Source organism: Nyctereutes procyonoides, unplaced genomic scaffold (genome assembly GCF_905146905.1).
Source record: "Nyctereutes procyonoides isolate TBG_1078 unplaced genomic scaffold, NYPRO_anot_genome, whole genome shotgun sequence".
NCBI lineage: Eukaryota > Metazoa > Chordata > Mammalia > Carnivora > Canidae > Nyctereutes > Nyctereutes procyonoides.
Genome location: NW_026575159.1, coordinates 37,554,621 through 37,578,079, shown reverse-complemented (window position 1 = coordinate 37,578,079; position 23,459 = coordinate 37,554,621). Strand labels below are relative to the sequence as shown.

The 23,459-nt window shown below is 35.4% G+C and overlaps 1 pseudogene; it reads left to right on the top strand.

The window, feature by feature from the left end:
- Positions 1–14,925: 14,925 nt before the first annotated feature.
- On the top strand, positions 14,926–16,486 carry LOC129502598 (hydroxymethylglutaryl-CoA synthase, cytoplasmic-like; annotated as a pseudogene).
- The last annotated feature ends 6,973 nt before the right edge of the window (positions 16,487–23,459 follow it).

Genomic DNA, 23,459 nt, shown 5'->3' with positions numbered 1-23,459 from the left:
TCTTTCCTAGGATTTGACGAAGATGAACTTCTAAGTGAAAAAAAAAATTTGACTAACCACATATATCATGTGCTGTTTGTTCATAATCCACCAGCATATTTGCTGCATCTTCAAGTAGGTTTATTTTATGATCTTTAGAAATCTGACACTAAAAATATAATACAGGTTTTGCAAAAGTTTTTAATACTTATAAGAACACTGGAATGATATAAACACAATGACACTTTCATAACATATGTGCATTACCCATTCTTCCCATACTAGATATGTACCAGGTTTGAGGAATTCAATAAAGAACAAAACAATTTCCATGCCCTCAACTTACTCATATATATTTTTTAAAGATTTAATTTATTTATTCATGAGAGACACAGAGAGAGAGAAGCAGAGACATAGGCAGAAGGAAAAGCAGACTCCATGCAGGGAGTTTGATGTGCGACTCGATCATGGATCCTGGTATCACACCCTTAACCAAAGGCAGATGCTCAAGTGCTGAGCCATTCAGGAGTCCCACCTTACTTATATTTGATAAAAAATTAATTTTAAGGGCAATATAACTTCAAATAATAAATTTATTATTTAAAAAATTATTAATATTTTATAAAGCAAATAGGACATAAGCTAAACTTTGAATTAAGGACATGATTTGACTATTTGGAAGGATTATAAAGCATACTGGCCATAAGCAAAGTTGGGCAAAGAGGAACATGGCCATGGTATTATTCAGAGTGAGGAACTGGGTAACAAAAGAAGCCTCAAATTATTTTCTAATATTTAAAACATGGTTCTTAAATTTTCCTCACTTGTACCATTGAGAATTATTAAATTAATTTAAAGGAATAAATATTCCTAAGACACTACTTATGGGAGGTATTTAACAGAAGCTGATCATCTTTCTTCCCTAGGATGACATATTGTGGAGAATGGTATAATCACAGGCTCAGACTATCAAGGGCATCTGGAAGACTGGCCAAAAACATTTTCTAAAAACAATATTGAAAAATAAATACAATATAAAAACAAAAGCAATATTGAAGTTGTGTAGGTTCTTAACGTATGACATTTAATCTGGTTGTTACATGACAAATATGCTGAAGCAGAAAGTTTGGTTTTATGAATACAGATCTTGGAATGATGATAAAATATAAAGAGAAAAATCTCTAGTAGAAGTTGTAAAAAAGATAAGTATAAACAATTCAGACAGCAAGAGTAAACAATGCAAAAATATTTGTATTATATATTTAAATTGATTTGCAGTTATGGATTTATATTTATTGTAATATGTAACCTGTTCTAGAAATGTTGCAAAAACTTTGATATTTAAATATTTATCTTTGACTACTGTTTAAGATTATTTCATATTTTGGGATCCCTGGGTGGCGCAGTGGTTTGGCGCCTGCCTTTGGCCCAGGGCGCGATCCTGGAGACCCGGGATCGAATCCCACGTCGGGCTCCCGGTGCATGGAGTCTGCTTCTCCCTCTGCCTGTGTCTCTGCCTCTCTCTCTCTCACTGTGTGCCTATCATAAATAAATTTAAAAAAAAGATTATTTCATATTTTATGTGATAATAATGTAAGGACCTCAGGTTAGAGTGGGTACAATACATGCATAGTAAACTACATCCAGGCAGTTTTCTTAACCATCAAGCTCAAGGCAACTTCTTTCAGGATGGCTTTCAAACTTCAAAATGTAAATGAAAGCTGGAGAAGAAAATTTATTAAGAAATAGAATCTAAAACGTCAAAAATTATTTGAAGAAATCAGCAGTGACCACTGTTATTGGCATCACTTTTACAATTAGCGGTGACTCATGATTATGCACACTCATTTGCCTGGTTCCATTGATGTGCCTTTGAAAGACTGTGTTCAAGTATTATGACTGCAATCAAAGCTGCTATAATAAAGAAGAGAGCATAGAAATTTAGATTTGAATATGGAACATTGCATTTGGAGTAAAATAAGTAATTTATTACCTGTGTGAATTTTGGCAAACTACTTAAATTCTCTTAAAATGATTTAAAATTATCACCTTCCACCTGGTCAGAAGGCTAGAATCAAAATGGCAAGAAATAATGAGTATTGGTGAGGATGTGGAGAAAATTCATTTTCTTCCGTGTATACTGTTGGTGGGAATGTAAATTTCTACAGCCACTGTGGAAAACATTATGGAAACTCTTCAAATAATTAAAAATAGAAGTAATCTATGATTCAGTAATTTTGCTGCAGGGTCTCTACCCAAAGAAAACAAAAACACCAATTAGAAAAAATATATGTACCCAGATTTATTGCAGCACTTTTTTTTTTTTACAACAGCCAAGACACTGAAGTAGCTCAAGTGTTCATCTACATATAAATGGATAAAGAAGGTGGGGTATGTATACACAATGGAATATTACTCTGGCATAAAAAGAATGAGATATTGGCATTTGCCACAACATGGATTGACCTAGAGGGTATCAATGTTAATTGAAATAAGTCAGTCAGAAAGACAAATACCATATGTTTTACTTACATATGGAATCTAAAAAAACAAACCAAATGAGCAACAGAGAAACAGACAAACCAAAAAATAGACTTTCAAATACAGAGGACAAACTGGTGTTTGCCAGGGTGGAAGTGGGTGGGGGTACTGAGTGAAATAGATCAAGAGGATCAAGAGGTACAAACTTTCTGTTATAAAATAAATGATAGAGGTGAAAATGCAGCATAGAGAACATAGTCAATAATACTGTAATAAAATTGTATGGTGACAGATAGCTACCAAACGTCATGGTGAACACTGAGTAATACATAGAATTATTGAAACAATATGTTGTACACTTGAAATTAATACAATATATATTAATTATACTTTAATAAAAAAATAAAATAATTTTCTAGTTTTAAATTTGAATGAGATACCTCACAGTATTGTTCATTAATATCAAATGAAACAATGGAATAATTTAAAACTTATTATTTGCTAAAAATATTATTCTAGTATCATTTCTATTTTAAGTAAGGGTTACTTAACAAAGAATATTGATATTTTTATAAACCCAATAACTGCTTATGGCATGTTGTTTAACCTGATACCTAATTATGTACAGGTCAGGCACTGTGAACATAATCATTTCCTTGATTTTAAACATTTCAGAGTTCAAATTTATCTTTCAGCAAATATTAAGCACCTCGAGAGTAAATATCACATTTTTATGCTGCTCTCAAAATTCTTGTAATGCTAAATAAAAGAAAAGAAAAGAGAGAGAAAATAAATACATGGATAAAAATTGCCTTTAAAAGACAACTGCAAATATCTGATAGCAAACATTAATTTTACATTAGAGAATATGGATACCTAAAATATTTTTTCCAATATACATAATACAAACATAAAATTAAAAATAATCACTCAAAGGTTTAAATTATTTGTATCTTATTTTTCCAATTGTGGCCCTATATTATCAGGGCTAGCTTATTACATGGATGTTGATTCACCTTACTTGGCTTCATAGGCTCATAGTGAGAACTACTTTATTTTTACTTATAGTTTATATTTATATTTTTCCTAAAAAAGAATTCTTAAATCTGTTTGTGGGATTATTTCTAACAAGAGCAACTCTCAGCAAACAGTAAACCTAATCAGAATAGAAACTCTTGCTATAGTTCCATAAGCTATATTGAAACACTCTGGATCACTGCTTACTATATAATCCTCTTTCACCTGCATATCAAGGATATACTCCTCACGGAAGTATACGGATTAATAAAAAAGTCATTAATAGTATCTTCTGTATGCTTCCTTGTTCCACAAACTTCAGTAAGAGATATTTTTGTTATTACTTAGAACCTTTCCAAAAGGCATACAAGTAACAGCAATCTTAGAGATAAGAAAACTAATTCAAAAGGATTAAAACTTTACCAATATGATGTCAAGTATTTGCTTGAAAAGTGAAAAGTCAAAATGTTCAATTCGTTGTTTTGTTGGGTCAGCAGTAAGGGTAGTGAACAAACAAGTCCTCAATAAACTGTTTTTGAGAAAAGATATTTTCTTGATGAACACCATATTAAATCATGACATCACATAAGGACAATAGACCAGAGCAACATAAAAGAGTGAAATGGCAGAGTCCTCCACGGAGACCATTGGTTCCTTAGAATAAATAGAAAGGCAACCATGGAAGTGCAATGTCTGCTTAGGATATAAAGTAGTGTGATTTCAAAAACTCCACACTTAAAGAATTTTTTAGCATTCATATATTCAAGTGAATTTTTCACTTTGTATTCTTTCACATCTGTTTAAAGTTTTGTATCAGTATGACAAATTTTGACAAATTTTTCTTAAAAGAAATTTTATTAATTCATTGTTGACATTCTTAGACACGGGTTATTATTTTCAGTGAAGTCATTTCACATCATCTTTCCCCAGAGTTTAATGCCCTAGTTTATGATCCTGAGCTCAATCACTCAGCATCTTCTGGTCACTTCATCAGGTTAGAACAGAGTCATAGACTCTTTTTTTTTAAGATTTATTATTTTTTTATTTTAGAGAGAGGGCATAAGCAGAATGGGCAGAGGGAGAAAGAGAGAGACTCTTAAGCAGACTCCACCCTGAGCACATAGCTTGATGTGGGGCTGATGTGAGCAGAAACGAAGAGTCAGATGCTTAACCAACCGTGCCACCCAAGCACCCCAGAGTCATAGACTCTTAAAACTAGAAAGGAAAATACAGATTATCTTCTCCCACAACCCTTCTATCTTCTCTCATTAATGGTAGAATACTTTTCCAAACTACTCTTGACCACCTTCCAAGTAGCAATATATGAGTATAGTGTATTCATAATTCTTATAATTTATAATCTATTAATACATTACTCTTTGTAGTTAGAGATCCTTTTTTTTTCTCCATTCTATTTTATAACACTTTAACTTAGGTAAAAGACAGTTAAGAATGATGGGTCTCAAGCTTCCACACATCCTGTGTGAACACAGAAAACGCTAGTTATAGGCATCCATAACTTCTTATTTCTGTTTGGAGGACATCAATTACAAACACAGTTTAGTCTCAGAGTGACCTCCATAGCTCATAGGTAGAGTATAGAAATGAAATCAACAGCTGACTTTTTGTACTTCCCTTGATAATCTCCTCCTTTTAATACATACCTCAAAGACCACCCTAGATTTAGGTTACTTTAATTCTAAGAGATGCTACTGGTGCACCTTCTTCCCATTCCTAAGAATTATTTCTACTGTAGGTTGTGGCAAATTATATTACTTCTTATAAAATTTACCCAAACCTCTAACTGCAAATAGCAAATGTTCAGAAGAGCTCAAATATTTGAGAAGATCATTCATCTCTTCCAATTTTTTTTTTCTTTCTGGCCAAGTCTTGAACATCTTTGTCTTTTTGTGAGCACAGAAAATTTTATATGGTTGACATGTTGCACATCAGGTTTTCATGATGGTAACTAATAAAATGTGTGCTTATCACATGCCTGGCATTGTGTTAGGATTTTATCTCAACAATCTCACCTAAAATCCAAATTAACTTATGATTTTATTTCTATTTGTAGTCCAATTTTACTATTGAAACTTAGAGGTGTCAAGGAGTTATCCAATAGATCACAACTGTAAGTTGTAGAGTTGGATTTTGTGGTTAGCATTTCTCCTTTCAGTTCTCTAGCTTTTATTCACTTAATTCTGAGTGAAATACTTTTTCTTTTTAAGACTTATTCATTTATTTGAGAGAGAGAGAGTGTGTGTGTGTAGGAAAGGGGAAAAGGGAGAAAGAGAGAATCGCAAGCAGACTCCCCACTGAGTGCAGAGCCCAACACAGGATTCTGTCTCATGATCCTGAGATCATGATCTAAACAAAATCAAGAGTCCAGGGATCCCTGGGTGGCGCAGCGGTTTGGCGCCTGCCTTTGGCCCAGGGTGCGATCCTGGAGACCCGGGATCGAATCCCACGTCGGGCTCCCGGTGCATGGAGCCTGCTTCTCCCTCTGCCTGTGTCTCTGCCTCTCTCTCTCTCTCATTCTATGTGACTATCATAAATAAAATAAAAATTTAAAAAAAAATCAAGAGTCCAATGCTCAACTAACTGAGCCACTCAGGTGCCCCTGAGTCAAGTATTTTTAATTAAGAAGTTCACACTTTTTGGGGAATTGGGCATATTCATCTTTTGTACCTTCTAGTAGAAGTGTTTGTGTCAATATTTGCAAATCTATAATTTTGCTCTCATATTTTTCTTTTGTTTTGTATTGTTCCATTTTCAATATCAAGCACTTTAGGAAAACTGCTTTCATCCTTATAAAAGCAACATATAAGTATTCATGTAAATTTCAGAGTAGGTGGGGAGTGGTTGTCTCAAAGACCTTGTTGGATTTATTCAGTATTTTTTAAAATTAGTTACCTATAAAGCCTGTAGACATACTTTGATTTTGTGAGACATCCTAAGGAGGATGAAAGAATGTTTCATACCAGTTTAGTAGTTTAAAGATTTAAGAACATCATCATCTGGTTTAAAAGCAAAGCCCTGGGGATGCCTGGGTGGCTCAGCAGATAAGCATCTGCCTTCAGCCCAGGGCATGATCCTGGAGACCTGGGATCGAGTCCCACATGGACTCCTTGTAAGTAGCCTGCTTCTCCCTCTGCCTGTGTCTCTGCCCACCCCGCCCCCAAGTCTCTCATGAATAAATAAATAAAATCTTAAAAAATAAATAAATAAAAGCAGAGCTCTGTGTCCTTTCTACTCTACTCTGGCAATATTTAAAGTAGTATGTTCCAATGGATACTATGTAATAATTAGCAGATCTCTTTAAAAAGATGGGAGGGAAGAATGTGGAAAATAAATATATTTAGTCAATTATGTATTAATCATTTTTTTTTGCATTTTCATCAGAACCTTTAACTGTGTTAACAATTAACAAGGAAAAGAGTAAAAATACATGAAGGGTTTCCATAATATATTTGACCATGTAGCTAGTGTTCTATTGACTACATTTAGGACATGCAGTTTTAAATAAGAGGATAATCTACTTTCTTTTTTTCTCAAAAAAGAATTTGGAATGAGTTACCTTCCAAAAGAAAACAGAAACAAATTAGAATTTGAAATAAAAAAAAAATCAAACCTAGATTTACAAAAAAAAAAATTACATTGAGAGGAAAAGTTGAAGACAGTGCTGCCATAAAGGTCCATTTCTGGATTAGACTATGATACTTAATGGTATAGAAGTATATAATTTCTGTGCTTCAAGAGAGAAGACAGCAGACTCAACATATCAACCAAACTGATTGGCTATTTGAAAAAATAAACTGTGTATTTTAAGCATTTCACATTGATTAAATTAGACAGGAGACATGAGAACACTGGTGATAAATAGAGACATTCAACATAAAGGTAAATCTAAAATCTAAATGAAAGATCTCACATAACTGGCAAGGGCAAATTTTGGCTGTCAATTTTGTCAAATGTTATCCCAATTTTCCAAGTAAAATAATATTGCACTTACTGTATACTGGTAAGTAAAAACTAATGTGATTTAAGAGAGTGTCATTTAAAAAATATTAATACCAAAACCTTCCCTTCATTGCTAACATCCTTGACTCTCAGATTTCACAATGGACTCACCTAAAAATAACTCAAGATTTTTTATGGTGTTAAATTTTGCAATATTTAATATTCTATTCTTACACATATCTTCCTTGTTGAATGTCCATAGATTGTTTACTGAATATCATTTTGTAGCTTAATTAGAATGCTCTACATCCAAATCTCAGGTCAAAGTTTTCTAGGAAAATATATGTTAGATTTCAATGTTTGAAAAGTAATGAGTGTCTCATACTGTTAGCTCAGTTTTACTTGACAATGGTTTTTTGTTAAACAAAAGAAATGATATTTTTTTTGATAGAATTAAATAATCACAGGGGGAAATATAGTGACCCAAATAGGTATAGTTTCCAGCCAGCTGAACTAGAAAGGTATAGTAATTAAAAAGGGGTTTTGCAACTAAAATCTCCTATTTATAAAGGTATGCAGATTGAGCATAATTAAACATGAGGCTAAAATACTAGGAACTGGTAAGAAGAAACTACATATCCATCAGGTTTCTTGTATCTACTCTGATCCAAATAGAGCCTGCATGCAAGACAAAAATAGAAACTCTATTCCAAATTGCCAAAGTAACTGTTTGCCAAACAGTTTCGATTAGTGCAAAATGATCCAATTAATGTACCCCACAAAGGACTAAGAACAAATACCAATATCAAACACAGCTACAGAAAGAAATCTTTGAAGTGGCTGTTTTGAACAGACTATTAACAACATGAAATTTAGCTGATGTGTAACCAACAGATGCTAGTGCTTGAATACAGCAAATAAAAAAGATTGCTTTGCTATTAGGAAGGTAGCATAAATATCCCCTCTATGTCACTTAGCGCTGCCTAAAGACTCAAGTAAGAAGATTCTGATTTTCTTTGGGTCTTTTAAAATTATTCTTATTTTCTGTTAAATTAATTGGTTAATTAGTGAATTCTTTAATTTTAGTTGGCAGTATGCTAAGTGAATATTGGGATATGAATAAAGGCCATACCATTTAGGCCTTTTAACTCTCTGGAAACAAAAAGAAGAAAAAAGAATGCAAACACAAATGTACAACCACAGTAATTGCTTCTGTGAGAATAAGAATGAAAGATGTTTCTCTTCCTTTATTCAAATAATTCCTTTTAGATATCTGCAGTAGAGATTTCACTTTGCAATCAATGAAAACATCTGGTTTAGAAATGAATCCTTGAGCACAGGGACATTTAGGGCAATGAAGTTACTATGTGTGATACTGGAATGGCAGATACATGGCATTATACATTTGCCAAAACCCACAGGATATAAAATGCAAAGTATCTTATGTAAAGAGTTAATGTAAACAAGGACTTTAGTTAATAATGTATCAGTATTGACTCATTGATTGCAGCAAACAAGCAAATTAATAAAAGATGTTAATAATAAAAGAAATGGAGGATGAGTGAGGAGGCATATTGAACACTGTATTTTTTTGCAAACCTAAAACTGCTCAAAAGAATAAGGTCTATTAATTTAATAAAAATTGAATCCTTTCTAGTAAATATGCACTTTGGTGGATATTACGCAATATGGGCAGACTCAGTATATACTCTGGATTATGTGGCTTCATTGATTGTTGCACTGCTTAGAACTTCATGAATGTGGGCACCTGGGTGGCTCAGAGGTTGAGCTTCTGCCTTCATCCTGGGATTGAGTCCCACATTAGGCTCCCAGCAGGGAGCCTGCTTCTCTCTCTGCCTATGTCTCTGCCTGTCTTGTGGAAAAATAAAATCATAAATAAATACATACATATGTACATACATACATACATACATACATACTTCATGAATGTGGGTAGTTCAGACCAAAAACATTCCAGAACTTTGCTCAGAAATACTAGATTTTAGTAGGTATTTCAGCATTCATCTTTGTATTAAATTTCAAAATATGTTTTCTTGAGGCTTTTTTTTTTACATTTATAAGACATAACTTGCTATGAACTGAATTGTGTCCCCCCAAAATTCATATGTTGAATTCTAACTCCATTTAGATGGCATTTGAAGATGCAGCTTTTGGTATAGATGAGGTCATGAGGAACCCTCATGAGAGGATTAGTGCCCCTATAAGAAGAGATCCTAGAGAGTTGTTCTCTCTGGCATATGAGAACACAGCAAGAAGGAGGGCTTCTGCAAGCCAAGAAGAAAGCTATCACTAGAACATGACTATGTTGGCATCCTGATCTCAGCCTTTCAGTTTCCAGAACTGTGAGAAAATAAATTTCTATTCTTTTTTTTTATTTTTTTTTTTATTTATGATAGTCACACACAGAGAGAGAGAGAGAGGCAGAGACATAGGCAGAGGGATAAGCAGGCTCCATGCACCAGGAGCCCGACGTGGGATTCGATCTCGGATCTCCACAATCGCGCCCTGGGCCAAAGGCAGGCGCTAAACCACTGCGCCACCCAGGGATCCCTAAATTTCTATTCTTTAAGCCACCTTGCCCATGGTATTTTATAATGGCAGCACTAAAAGACTAAGACAACATTCCCCTGAGTTTAGGGCATATCAGGAGGAAATTGTGAAAGGAGCATGGAGCTCTTAAAATTCACCATATTGGCACATAGACTATCTTTTGAAATAAATCAACTTTGGAACATGATCATTTATTCTATCTTCTTAAATCTGGTTATTTCCATGTTTTGTTTTTTTAAGATTTTATTTATTAATCATGAGAGACACAGAGAGAGAGGCCAAGACACAGGCAGAGAGAAAAGCAGGCCCCTCACTGGGAGCCTGATATGGGACTTGATCCCAGGATTCCAGGATCACACCCTGAGCCGAAGGCAGACGCTCAACCACTGAGCCACCCAGGAGTCTCATGATTATTTCCATGTTTAAAATAAAAGGGTGGGGACCCCTGGGTGGCTCTGTGGTTTGGTGCCTGCCTTTGGCCCAGGGCGCAATCCTGGAGTCCCGGGATCGAATCCCACGTCGGGCTCCCGGCATGGAGCCTGCTTCTCCCTCCTCCTGTGTCTCTGCCTCTCTCTCTCTCTCTCTCTCTGTCTCTCTCTATCATAAGTAAATAAATAAATAAATCTAAAATAAAATAATAAAATAAAATAAAATAATAAAATAAAAAAGGGTTGTTACCTTGACCAATCTATCTCTAGTCTTGTCCATTCAAGATAGAATTGTTAGATAAAAGAAACAAATTGGAACTTCAGATAAACAACTAATGAACAATAACAAATAATGTACCACGTAGGGCATGATTATACTAAAAATTTGTTATTGTTCTAAAAATCTATTTGAAGTGGTAACCTGTTTTTCATTGTTGTTGCTGTTGGTTTTTGCTTATTTGGTTTCCTTCAGGCAATCCTAATTCAAATATAATAGTACATTAGTGGTTCTGCAAATGTAGCATGTTTAAGAAGGACCTAGAGGGTTTGATAAAACACAAGATTGCTGAGACCCAACCTGAGTGTACTAAATGTATGGAGAGCTTTGAGAATTTGCACTTCTATTAAGTTTCCAAGTGATGCTGATGCTGGGAAATCTTGGGATAAGATTGGATTCATGAGCGTTAACATCCCTTTAAACTTTTAATCTCCATTAATCCGTATTTTTCTACCTGCAAAAAACAGTTTATTAAAATCATTAAATCACCATTTATGATTATTTCAATTCTTGATCTATAAATTTTTTCTCAAAATATTTCATAATGAAACAGAATATTTTAAAGTAATTATAATGACTCTTACTAAAAGAGTTCAGTTAATATTCTGTACACATTCTTGCTAATATTTTCTTCCACTTAGGCCCAGTATAATATTAAATATGCTTTATAAAGAAATGCTGTGTTATCTGTAACTTTGACACAATCTTACTTTTTCTCCTTTCCTTTGAGAACAAACTCTCTAATGAACTTTGGAGTTTTACACCTACTATAGTTCAAATAACTCCTGAAGAAACAAATAGCTTTGGTGATACAACAGCCTTAAGCTACTTTGCCTTTTCAGTAAATTTGTATGTGGGAAATACTGGATCTCTACTGAAAAGCTTCTGTATTCCTTCCTGTTTCTCATCAAGTGTATAATTTGGTTTTATCCTAACCCCTTACTTCACAACCATGTCTAGTATCTTCTACAAGTCTTAAGCATGCCCATGAGAAATAGATCTTGTGCACTGTGGCTTCCTGTCAACTTCTAGCCCATGATCTTTTCTCCCTGTAAAAATATGTGAGTCACAAAAAGAAGCTGTAACTTTATCCAGAAAGTAAACACACTAATATTTTTTTTTTTTAGTTAAAATTAGTATCTTTTTATTTGGAACTTCCTGCCTCCAGGGGCCATCACAGATACAAGACATAGTACATAATACATCAGTATTAGGACCTATATTCTCAAGCCTATGCAAAAATTATGTTTATGAACTTTGTTTCTCTATTCAATATTTATATACGATTGATACTTAAAATTCCCTCCATGAATCCTCAGGTTTTGCTTGTTAATGTTTACCTGTTTGATTTTTAGTTCTCCTGACCCCCTCTTGCAACACTTCCCAAATACATGTTTGTTCTTTTCCATGTGAATTTCCTCTCTAGTCATTTGTGAGCAGCAGCATTTGAACAGACTTCTCACCTATAACTAGTCCCCCTACCTTGCATGCTTTGCCTGGTTCCATACTTTTTCAAATTCCCTGGTGACAGTAAAGTACAGATCCATGATACCAACTATCATTGTCCTAGGATTCATAATATGATAAGTATTACTTACATTACTAAAATAAACAGTTCTTTTCAGAAAATTTACTTCTACCAATCCCTAAATATAGCCATGGGTGTCCAATATGGGCTACTCACAGTTGATGGTTTGAATTCTGAGACTTTTAAGAACATTCATTCAAAACATTACTGTAGCATATTGTGGAGGCTGAGAAAAATTAAGGCCATTCCACCTCAAGTTTAGCATTAGCACAAGTACAGCCATCTTAGGCCCCTGTGAATAAGAGCTGAACTTTACAGAAAAAAACTGCAGAATGTCCTTGGCAGAGAATCCCATATCAGAAAGACAACAGAGTTCAGAATTGCCCTGGCAGAGAATCCTATATCAGAAAGCCCCATATTAGAATGAGAACAGAGCCCAAGCCAATGGCAGAAAGCCCCATATTAGAATGAGAACAGAGCCCAAGCCAATGGCAGAAAGTCCCATATTAGAATGAGAATAGAGCTCAATGCCCTTGAAAGCCCCATATCAGAATGTAAACAGAACTTGAGAAATTCCTCCACCCCTTCTGAAAATCCCCTAAACCAGCCCATAAAAAACGCAGCTGTAACCCACTTCAGGGTCCAAGTCCCTGCTCTGCTGTGTCAGGTATACTTGGACCCAAGCTCGAGCTTCCCAATAAACTCTCATGCGCTTGCATCGGTGTTGGCTCCTTGGTGGTTTCTCAGATACATAATCTTGGGCACAACACATATAAATATATATGTGCATATATACACATATAGACTATGTCTATGCATATATATGTATATGTATTTATATATAGTTTTATGGAGTATCTTTATAAGATATATGATTAAAATATATAATAATTGATAATCTCATGTAAATGTTATGATTGTGGATAGATAATTGATCAGTGAGAGGTGTGAATGCTTACATATAATTTCTCTGAAATTTCAGAGATTCATAAGCTACACTATGTAGGAGCTATGTTTCAAGAGCATTGAATACAAATAAACTATATAATATAATGATACACCTTATATAATGCTTCTTCTAAAATAGCTTTTATTTCTGAGTAAGGAGTCTCAATAGTACAACCATCCCAGGATGTCAGTAAAAAAGAAAAAAAATAGTAAAAATACTTTATTGGGGATCAAGTGAGCTTCTAGAAATATGGGAAATGTAGTAATGATAAAAGTTTCTGAGAAGTTTCCTGCCCTATATAAACTAGAAAGCAGAGATCAAGAGCTCAGTCTCTACTTATGAATAATCATACTATGGCAGGAAAAAAGAAAAAATAAATAGAAAAGAAATCTATCAATAGGAGCACCAGGAAATCCATGTTGTTTGTAGCCATTAACTGGATTGTTGAATGGAAATGATTTTCATTATTATCAAAGTTATAACAGTTGGCAATAGTCGAACATGAACCATGCAACAAAATAATTGGTTTACAAACACTGTATTATTTTATCCTAAACAAAACCCTCTAAGGAATGTTTAGTCTTGCCCTCATTTTCTAAATTACGGAAGGATGACTCAGAGGCTAATTAAAATTTCCAAGGCTACATGTTCGGAAAGAGGTACACAGTCTTAGAATTTAGATCTTGCCACCTTAACTTCTATGCTAAGTAGCCAAATGGGATGAGTTGAACCTATTCCTGAATATTGTAGAACATAAATTTGTTATTGTGTCACTGGACAATTCTTTCAATTTTCTGCTTAAATTAAGATGTGCATAGACAGAAAATTTTCTTCTGACAGAGTTTTCTTTTTCCTTTGATGCTATTTAACTATCACCATTTATTGGAACACAGAAGCATTTCTAAGGATATGTCAAGAAAAAAAAAAATCCAACACCCAGCACCAGGATCAAACTACACGAATGTAACAACAGACGGTACCACTTAGTTTAAAGGTCATTTGTGTGCTCGCAAAATACAAGTTTAAAAGGTTAGAATCCATGAAGCTTTAAATAGCGAATCAAAGTTTTGTTTGCATTAGCTTTATTCAATGTGACTTCCATTCTTTCAATTCACTATAAACCTCTTCAGGAAATTTCTGCTTAGTTTTCTTTCAGAAGAAAGCCCAAAGCAAAGTACCAGAGACATATTTAAAAATTCACTTGTACTAAAAAAAAAAAAAAAAAATTGTATAGCCTAACTTAACCCATTGAAGGAAGTTTATTATAATGAATATTACTTTAAAAATATGTTGGCTATCTAGAATAAAATACTCAAAAGTTATTAACTCGTGTTATTTCTTTTAGTATAACTTTCCATGAAACACAGGGTATTTGCTAATTTTATTTTTTTTCAAATTGATAGTACTGATTTTTCCCTTATAAAGTATTATTTGTAGAACTTAATACACTTATTGACTTCAATTTCCATTTGCTTTCATTTGAAAATTATCCTATAATTAAGGTAAAATCTTTAATTTCCATAATAGATTTGTATGGTTTCAGAAGGCCAAAAGTATATCAGTTGTGACACTGACAAGACCAATTTTATCTCAGTTGTCAAAATGTTGTCTATATTCAAGTCTTCATCCCAATTAAGAAGGGAGTGAGATTCTCTAAAGAAAAAAACTTGAGGTACTTCCCTTTCATGGCTCACTCCCTTTCCATGGCCACCACCTGGTTATCTTTGGCTCTTTCACCATGCCTGGGCCACTTCCTTTGAATGCAGAAGCCTGCTGGCCAAAAGATGTGGGAATTGCTGCCCTTGAGATCTATTTTCCTTCTCAATTTGTTGATCAAGCAGAATTGGAAAAATATGATGGTGTAGATGCTGGAAAGTATATTATTGGCATGGGCCAAGCCAAGATGGGCTTCTGCGCAGATAGAGAAGATATCAACTCTCTTTGCCTGACTGTGTTCAGAATCTTATGGAGAGATAGCATTTTGTATCATTGCATTGGGCATTTAGAAGTTGGAACAGAGACAATCATCGACAAATCAAAATCCGTGAAGACTAATTTGATGCAGCTCTTTGAAGAGTCTGGGAACACAGATATAGAAGGAATAGATACAACTAATGCATACTATGGAAGCACAGCTGCTGTCGTCAATGGGGTTAGTTGGATTGAGTCCAACTCCTGGGATGGACAGTATGCCCTGGTAGTTGCGGGAGATATTGCTGTATATGCCACAGGAAATTCTAGACCTACAGGTGAAGTGAGATCTGTTGCTCTGCTAATTGGGGCAAATGCGCCTTTAATTTTTGACCAAGGACTTCGTGGGACACATATGTAACATGCCTATGACTTTTACAAGCCTGACATGCTTTCGGAATATCCTATAGTAGATGGGAAACTCTCCATACAGTGGTACTTCGGTGCACTAGACCGCTGCTATTCTGTCTATCACAAAAAGATCTGAGCCCAGTGGCAGAAACAGGGAAATGATAAAGACTTTACCTTGAAGGATTTTGGTTTCATGATCTTCCACTCACCCTACTGTAAGTTGGTTCAGAAGTCTCTAGCTCAGATTTTGCTGAATGACATCCTTAATGACCAGAACAGAGATAAAAATAGTATCAATAGTGGCCTGGAAGCCTTTGGGGATGTTAAATTAGAAGATACCTAGTTTGATAGAGATGTGGAAAAGGCATTTATGAAGGCTAGTGCTGAACTCTAATCAGAAAACAAAGGCATCTTTGCTTGTGTCAAATCAAAAAGGAAATATGTACACATCGTCTGTTTATGGCTCCCTCGCTTCTGTTCTAGCACAGTACTCACCTCAAGAGCTGGCAGGAAAGAGGATTGGTGTGTTCTCTTATGGTTCTGGTTTGGCTGCCACCCTGTACTCCCTTGGAGTTATGCAAGATGCCACACCAGGGTCTGGTCTTGATAAAATAACAGCAAGTTTATGTGACCTCAAATCAAGACTTGACTCAAGAACTTATGTGGAACCAGATGTCTTTGCTGAAAACATGAAGCTCAGAGAGCACACTCATCACCTGATGAACTATATTCCTCAGAGCTCAATAGATTCCCTCTTCGAAGGGACCTGGTACCTGGTCAGAGTGGATGAGAAGCACAGGAGGACCTATGCCCAGAGCCCCTCCCCCAGCGACGATACTCTGGGTGAAGGTGTAGGACTCATACATTCAAGTGCAGCCACTGAGCATATTTCAAGTCCTGCTAAGAAAGTGCCAAGACTCCCGGCCACAGCAGCAGAACCCGAAGCAGCTGTCTTTAGTAACGGGGAGCATTAAGATACTTCTATGAGGTGGAAGACTTCAGTGCAGGTTGGGGTGGAGGGTCTGTATAGGAACAGTTCTGGGAATGGGATGTCTGGGGACAATTTTAAAGGATTACATGTTGTGTAACTTTTTATGTGACTGACATGAAGCCTGGAAAACTATCGTGTTCTTGGGGGAGTCTCTTAGCTCAATTTGCTCCCATGCTTCCTATTGTGGTCCAGCCAGTGCTTAATCTACGGGAATAATGTTAAAGGGCTCTGTAAATTTCATACCTCTCTGGCCATTTGTATGCATGAAGCTTGGTTTTTAAATGTGGTATCATGAATCGTGTGCTTCAGGTGAAGAAAGCCGAGGTACTAGTCTCCAATTTTAATTTTTTTAAACACGTAAGACTTTTGTACTTTGAACCAACAAGCTTACTGAAAGTACCTGTGATTTTTGAAAAAAAAAGTTTCTAGTTTAGGGAATGTAGTCTTAAAATATGGTATGCACAAACCCTGTTTAGAAATGGCAAGACAAATACATTCTTTTTCTATAATTTATAAATCCTAAAGAGGGAGAAGAATCGGAATGGTTCTGGAAACTGGAATGTTGCTTTAAATCCAGGCCAGCAGTGGCGAGTTATTATAATGACCTCTGAAAAGAGAGATGCTGTTGAGGAGACGTCTGGTATAGACAACATGGTACACTGGGAAACTATGGACGTAGCTCTGGGTCTGCTTCGGAATCACTGGTTCAAGGTGGAGATGGTAATAGAGAGGTGTATGAGGAAGTTGTTGCAATCTTTCTTTGCGCCTTATTTTAAAGAATAAATAAAACATTTTTCTGGCTGCCTTTTAAAAATTTTAAACAAATAGAAGGATGGGGCACAGGGCATTATTAGATTACCCGTGATACTTCAGTGTTATAAATTCAACTTACAGACTGACAGCCTAAATTCAGGATGTAAGTGTTCTTTTCCTTTCTTTTCCCTTTTTCTGGTATCTATTCAATGAAAATAAATAAAAGGACAACCCAAGTTTTATATAGTATGACTGGCCAAAAAAAGTATTCCATGTAAAGGTCTGGGAGTAGGATTTATAAAGAATTTTTTCAGACTTTCACCTTAAAAACAACAACAACAACAACAACATGAAATGAATAAGAAGACGGGTTAGATAGTTTTGTAGATATTTTTGGTGCTGAACTATGTATGACATGAGCCTTATAGACTGTAAAATAGAGATAGTTGGAACTAATGCACAGAACTAAATTTTTTAAACTTTATTTGCTGTTAAATTCTGTGAAGTTTCAGTTATCTAAAATAAACTTACACAAGCATGAACTGTAATGTTTCAAATTGCAAGGTAATATGTAATGTAATGTGTGTAAAATACTCTTGTCTAATATTAACTAGTGGTATTTTGATTTGTACAATTTGTTAAAATGACTTTAACATCCACTGATGTAGATTAATAATGTAAGTTCACATTTAAAGACTAATGGGAAAATGGTGCATGTAATACTTTCACAAGTATTGGGAGTTTAGTATGTTTTGAAGAGAGTAATTTAACTTTTGGGTGTCAGGAAATGGGTTTTTCTCAAAGTCCATTGCTGGCAATGGGCAAGCCTCATAATATTGGGACAGAGCATTAACAGTACACCTTATTAACAGTGAGGTGAATAACTTTGAATAAAATTTTAGAGAAATTTAAAAAAAAAGAAAAAAAACTTGAAATATTGGTGGAAATCCAGAGGATTTGCAGTTCAAGACATAGAAGACTGGCAAGAACCATTTTAATAATTGCATGGTATGTCTCCTTTTCCATTTTACCTGTTGGCAAAAAATGTGATGAAAAATGGTCTGAAACATTAATGAAAGGTTTTAAGTCTTCAGCAAAGCAGAAACAACAGAAAATAATATGATATGTACCCAAGGGAATTTAAGAGGATCAGCGGGAATTGGTTAGTTTCTTGTCATCTGCTGCACACTGGAAAAAATTAAACCTTTATAATTTTTTATAAAGATCATCATGAACAGCTCTACAAAGATATATGTGGACGTTTCAGGACTAGGAAACAAAAACAGTCCTGGGCATTTTCTTCAGTGAGTACATTTGAGAGTAAATGCCTTTCTTTCACCTTTACTAATGTCAGATAGATAATAATTTTAGTTTCCTTGTATCCTCAGGTCTTATAGCCATTAAACAAGATTAACCCATACGTATCCTTTTCTAAAATGTGATATAAACTAGGATTCAGTATGATGCAAAGTCTCACAGACTAAGGTAAATAAATTTAGTTTAACAAGTACCTCTATCCCTTGAAATACTATGTAAAATGGGGGGGGGGGCACATTTACAGTCCTTTCAGACTTAAAATTCTAAATTGATTGTGAATTTGATAAAACTACCCAGTATAGATTCCTATTGTTTTATTATCTGTATAACTTTCCTTGGTAAGAGTGATTCAAAAAGCAAACTCAAGGACACTATCAGAGAAGACAGTTGAATCAAAATGCATTTTAGTCATTAATCTGCCCTTGAGTTATGCCTCATTTATAAAACAATACAATAAAAAATTGTTAAAAAGTAAATTTCTAAAATTAATTTGGCCACATCTTCAGTTTTTTTCCAACCGATCTTTGAAGGAACAGGAAGTTGTAAACTAGGATTCCGAGAACACACAGCAGTCTCTTTCTCTTGCAGATTTCTCTTACAGAATTACAATAGTGCATTCTCTGCTTTCCTAAATCTTACATTTAGCGAACTCTTTTGGTCCTGAGGAAAGCCTTTATAGTTTCTTCAACCAAATGGATTTACCTTATTGTTGAGACAGGCTAGATCTGTAAGTTATTCTTTTTGTTTGGTTGGTTTTTAACTGTGAAAAGTAGTTTGAATTTTAAAAATAGCCATGCAAACTAATTTGAAATGTGATCTTTTATATTAAAGGTTTATAATGTCCAGGCACATGTCACTTATACATTTATAGAAAATAGAGGAGTGGCTGCTGCTAACGTCAGAGTTAGCAAAATGAAGTAGAAATCTCTGTTGTATTTTTCCACTTTATAAAACCTACACATTATATATCTTCTCCTTTCATATGTCATTCAACTATTCATTAAATTTCAAAGGAAAACAACATCACTGAAATTATCAATGTCATTTTATGTTTCTCTGAGATCTGTTAAAGAAGAATCTAGTTAATAGTCTAGTTTAGACGACAACAATTTAAATTTGTAATATAATAAATATGTTAAAGGAGCTAAAGAAAACAGAGACAATCTCAAAATATGTAAAATTGCAAATATACAGCAAACATATGAAACATATAACAACTTAGTGACAGAATTGGGTCAGAATTCAGAGTTCCTTAAAATAAAAACTATCAAAGTCTACTGATGTTTTAAATAGCACCTGATATTCAGAATTAAAATAGATTTGCTTTCTTCAGGACTTCATTGCTCACAAGGCAAAAGGGATAGCTGAACTCTGCTACTAAATGCCATCAGATTCACTACAGGACAGAAAACATGCACAAAACAAGTTAAAAAAACATACAGTAAGATTCATACTTATACATATACATATAAGAAAATAGCCCTTTCTCAGCCCTTCCTTTTGCCTGCTGCTTTTTAGAATGAAAGGGCTCTATTCCTTATCTCTAGTCACTGCTCCCCGAAGCCGTCTTTGTTGGACAGGAATTTTTTGCTCTATAACCAGTCAGTCCCCAGTTTCATATTTTCCCTTTTGGATATAACAGGTCACAGTGTCAGCAGCAGATATCTGGACAACTGAAGACACAGAATAAAACTGTTCATGATATGAGGTAAAGGGCTATGTCGATTAGTAACAAGAATCAGTCGGGAAAGATACTAGGGCAAAGCAAACCTAAAGACTGAAGGAGTTCTTGGAGTTGTGTGTCTGGAGTAGAGGGAATGAATTAGCAGGCTTGGACTGCACATGAAATACCACAGACTAGGCAGCTTAAAGATACGAAAAAAAATTTTTTTTCTTACAGTTCTGGTGGCTGGAAAGTGAAAAGTTGAAAGTTCCAGCAGGGTTTGGCTTCTGGTTAAGACTCTCCTTCTGGTTTGCAGATGACTGACTGATTTGTCCTCACATTGTCTTTCCTAAGTGTGTAGGGATGGAGAAAGAGAGCATGCTTTCTGGTGTCTCTCTATAAGGACATTAATCCTCTGAGGTGCATTCCCCACATTGTGATTTTATTTAACCTAATTACTTCCTTAGAGATTCCATCACCCAATACAGCAACAGTGAAGGTTAGGGTTTCAACATATGAATTTTGGGGAGACACAAACCTTTAGTGCATAACAGGGAGTGAAACTTTAAGTGACATCAGCACATATTAATGTAGTAATTTAAATCATTCCAGGTGTTTAATATAACATTTTCACACAGGACAGTGGCTCCTCTTGTAGTCCAATTATTAAAGTCTAGGATTTGAATAAAACCAAATCTCTTTGATAGTAAACAATGCTATTTCCTCCCTCCTCCCCTCCCTTTCTCCCTTACTTTTTCTTTCTCTTTCCCCTTTTTTCATGCAGAATTAAAGTAGATCAATTTGAAATAAACATACAAAGATGGTCACCATATTCCATTATTTGATGAGACAAAAATATAATCATGACCAACTGAATAGAATTTGTCACACCTATAGGGCAAATTGAATTATACTCTCATCAATTACTCCACTTACACATAACCTATAGAATGGCAAATATGGGCTTTTATCTCATTATTTCCTAGAGATGGAGACTAAAGTAACAGTGTAATTCTGAGTTTCAGAATGAGTCTTAGAATAATCCCTGAGAGGACTTCCTTGCTTGTTGAATTAAAAAAAAAAAAAATTAGTTCTCTCACGTGATCACAAATGCAATGAGTTGGTGAGTATGCCATTCCTCTCGTTCTCCCATCATGGACTGTAATTCTAATTAAGTTTTGGTTCTTGGATTGTTTGTGAGTTTTTTCTGAAAATACTTTGTCCTAGATTAAGGGAGAGTCAAACTTTAGTTGCACAATACAGATAATTTTAGAATAACATGTGCTTCTTCATGGTTTGGATCTCTATTTTATTAGAATATATTACACGTTTTTCATGTTGCATACTCCTTGTATTCAATTTCTTTTGAAGATGTCTGGGCAAAGCTGTCTCGAGATTTAGTATTTCTCACTAAAAAAGAATGTCAGTCTACATTAAATTCTTAGCACGATGCATCAGGGTAATGCCTTATGTTCTTGGGGGTTTTGGTAATCAATTGATGAGAGTTGATATAATTCATCTTACCCTATACTTGTGACAAATTTTATTCAGTTAGTCATGATTATATTTTTGTCTCATCAAATAATGGAATATGGTGACCACCTTTGTATGTTTATTACAAATTGATCTACTTTAATTCTGCATGAAAAAAAGGGAAAGAGAAAGAAAAAAGAAGGAAGAAAGGGAGAGAAGGAGGGAGGAAATAAATTGTTTACTATCAAAGAGATTTGGTTGGGGCAGCCCCTGTGGCGCAGTGGTTTAGCGCCGCCTGCAGCCCAGGGCATGATCCTGGAGACCCGGGATCGAGTCCCACGTCAGCTCTCTGTATGATGCCTGCTTCTCCCTCTGCCTCTCTCTCTCTCTCTCTCTCTCTCTGTCTCTATGAATAAATAAATAAAATCGTTAAAAACACACACACACACACAAAGAGATTTAGTTTTATTCAAAACCTAGACTTTAATAATTGGACTACAAGAGGAGCCACTGTCCTGTGTAGAAATGTTATATTAAACATCTGGAAAGATTTAAACTACTACTCAGTCTTCTATATTTTTGTGGAAATTATGTAATTGTCAGCAATTTGCTGTCTCAAAACAACAACAAAAAAACATTCTCTCAAAAATCCCGGATGAATTAGTGATAACTTTTCGATGAGAACTTGATCTCTCCTTAAGAACAGAGTTAGAGGGGGATCCCTGGGTGGCTCAGTGGTTTAGCGCCTCCCTTTGGCCCAGGGTGCAATCCTGGGGTCCTGGGATCGAGTCCCACATCGGGCTCCCAGCATGGAGCCTGCTTCTCCCTCTGCCTGTGTCTCTGCCTCTCTCTCTCTCTCTTTCTCCCTCTCTCTGTCTATCATGAATAAATAAATGAATCTTAAAAAAAATCAGAACTATGGACACTGGAAATCAAAGGTAAATTTGAAATATGTAAAAACTTTCACCAAACTAGAAAGAATACTCAACTAGGCTAGATACCAAACTAGGGTGCCTTGTCTGAATATCAGTTCTTTCACAAGTGATGGAAAAAAGTAAAAAATGTGTTAGGTTTTCTTTTTAATGATTGGAGGACAAAATTAAAGATAGCAGAGCCAGGTTGGAGAGTGCTCTAATGGGGAGCGCTCCGGGCGAGGTTCCGTGACTCAGAGAGGAGGCACAAGTCAGGGAAGTCAGTCGCACCCAGGCAAACATCAGAGGGATTTATAAAGAGTTTTTGGCAGGAAGATGGGGGTGGGGCGGCAAGGCATTGTTATTGGGAGGTTTCTGGCCTCTGGTCGGCCATTTTGAGGTCCCCAGTCTTGCCAGCCCAACATTCTGATATTTTTATTTTGTTATAATGGAGCCACAATTCAGATCTGGCTGCTTCCTGCTGATATAGGGGCATCGTGGGGCATGTCAGAGGTGGGCAGGTGAACTTAGGGGTGTAAAAGAAGTTGGTTGACTGACGCCTGAGACATTTCGCGAATTTGTTTGAACTTTGGCAAGGGTATCTCAACTACACCTGTTTCGCAGCACTCTTCATTGAGGAACGTGCTAATTCCCCCTTTTTCTGCTGTAAGGAGGTCCAAGTCACGTCAGTTTTGAAGAGCCACCTGGGCCACCAAGGTTATTTGGCGTTGTAGGGAAGCCAGAGACTCTTCTGAGGCCTTGATGGCCATTTGAAACCTCTCAGATAGGTCCCTGGTGGAATATACAGAGTGAATTAAGCCCTCCCCCCCCCCGTACCC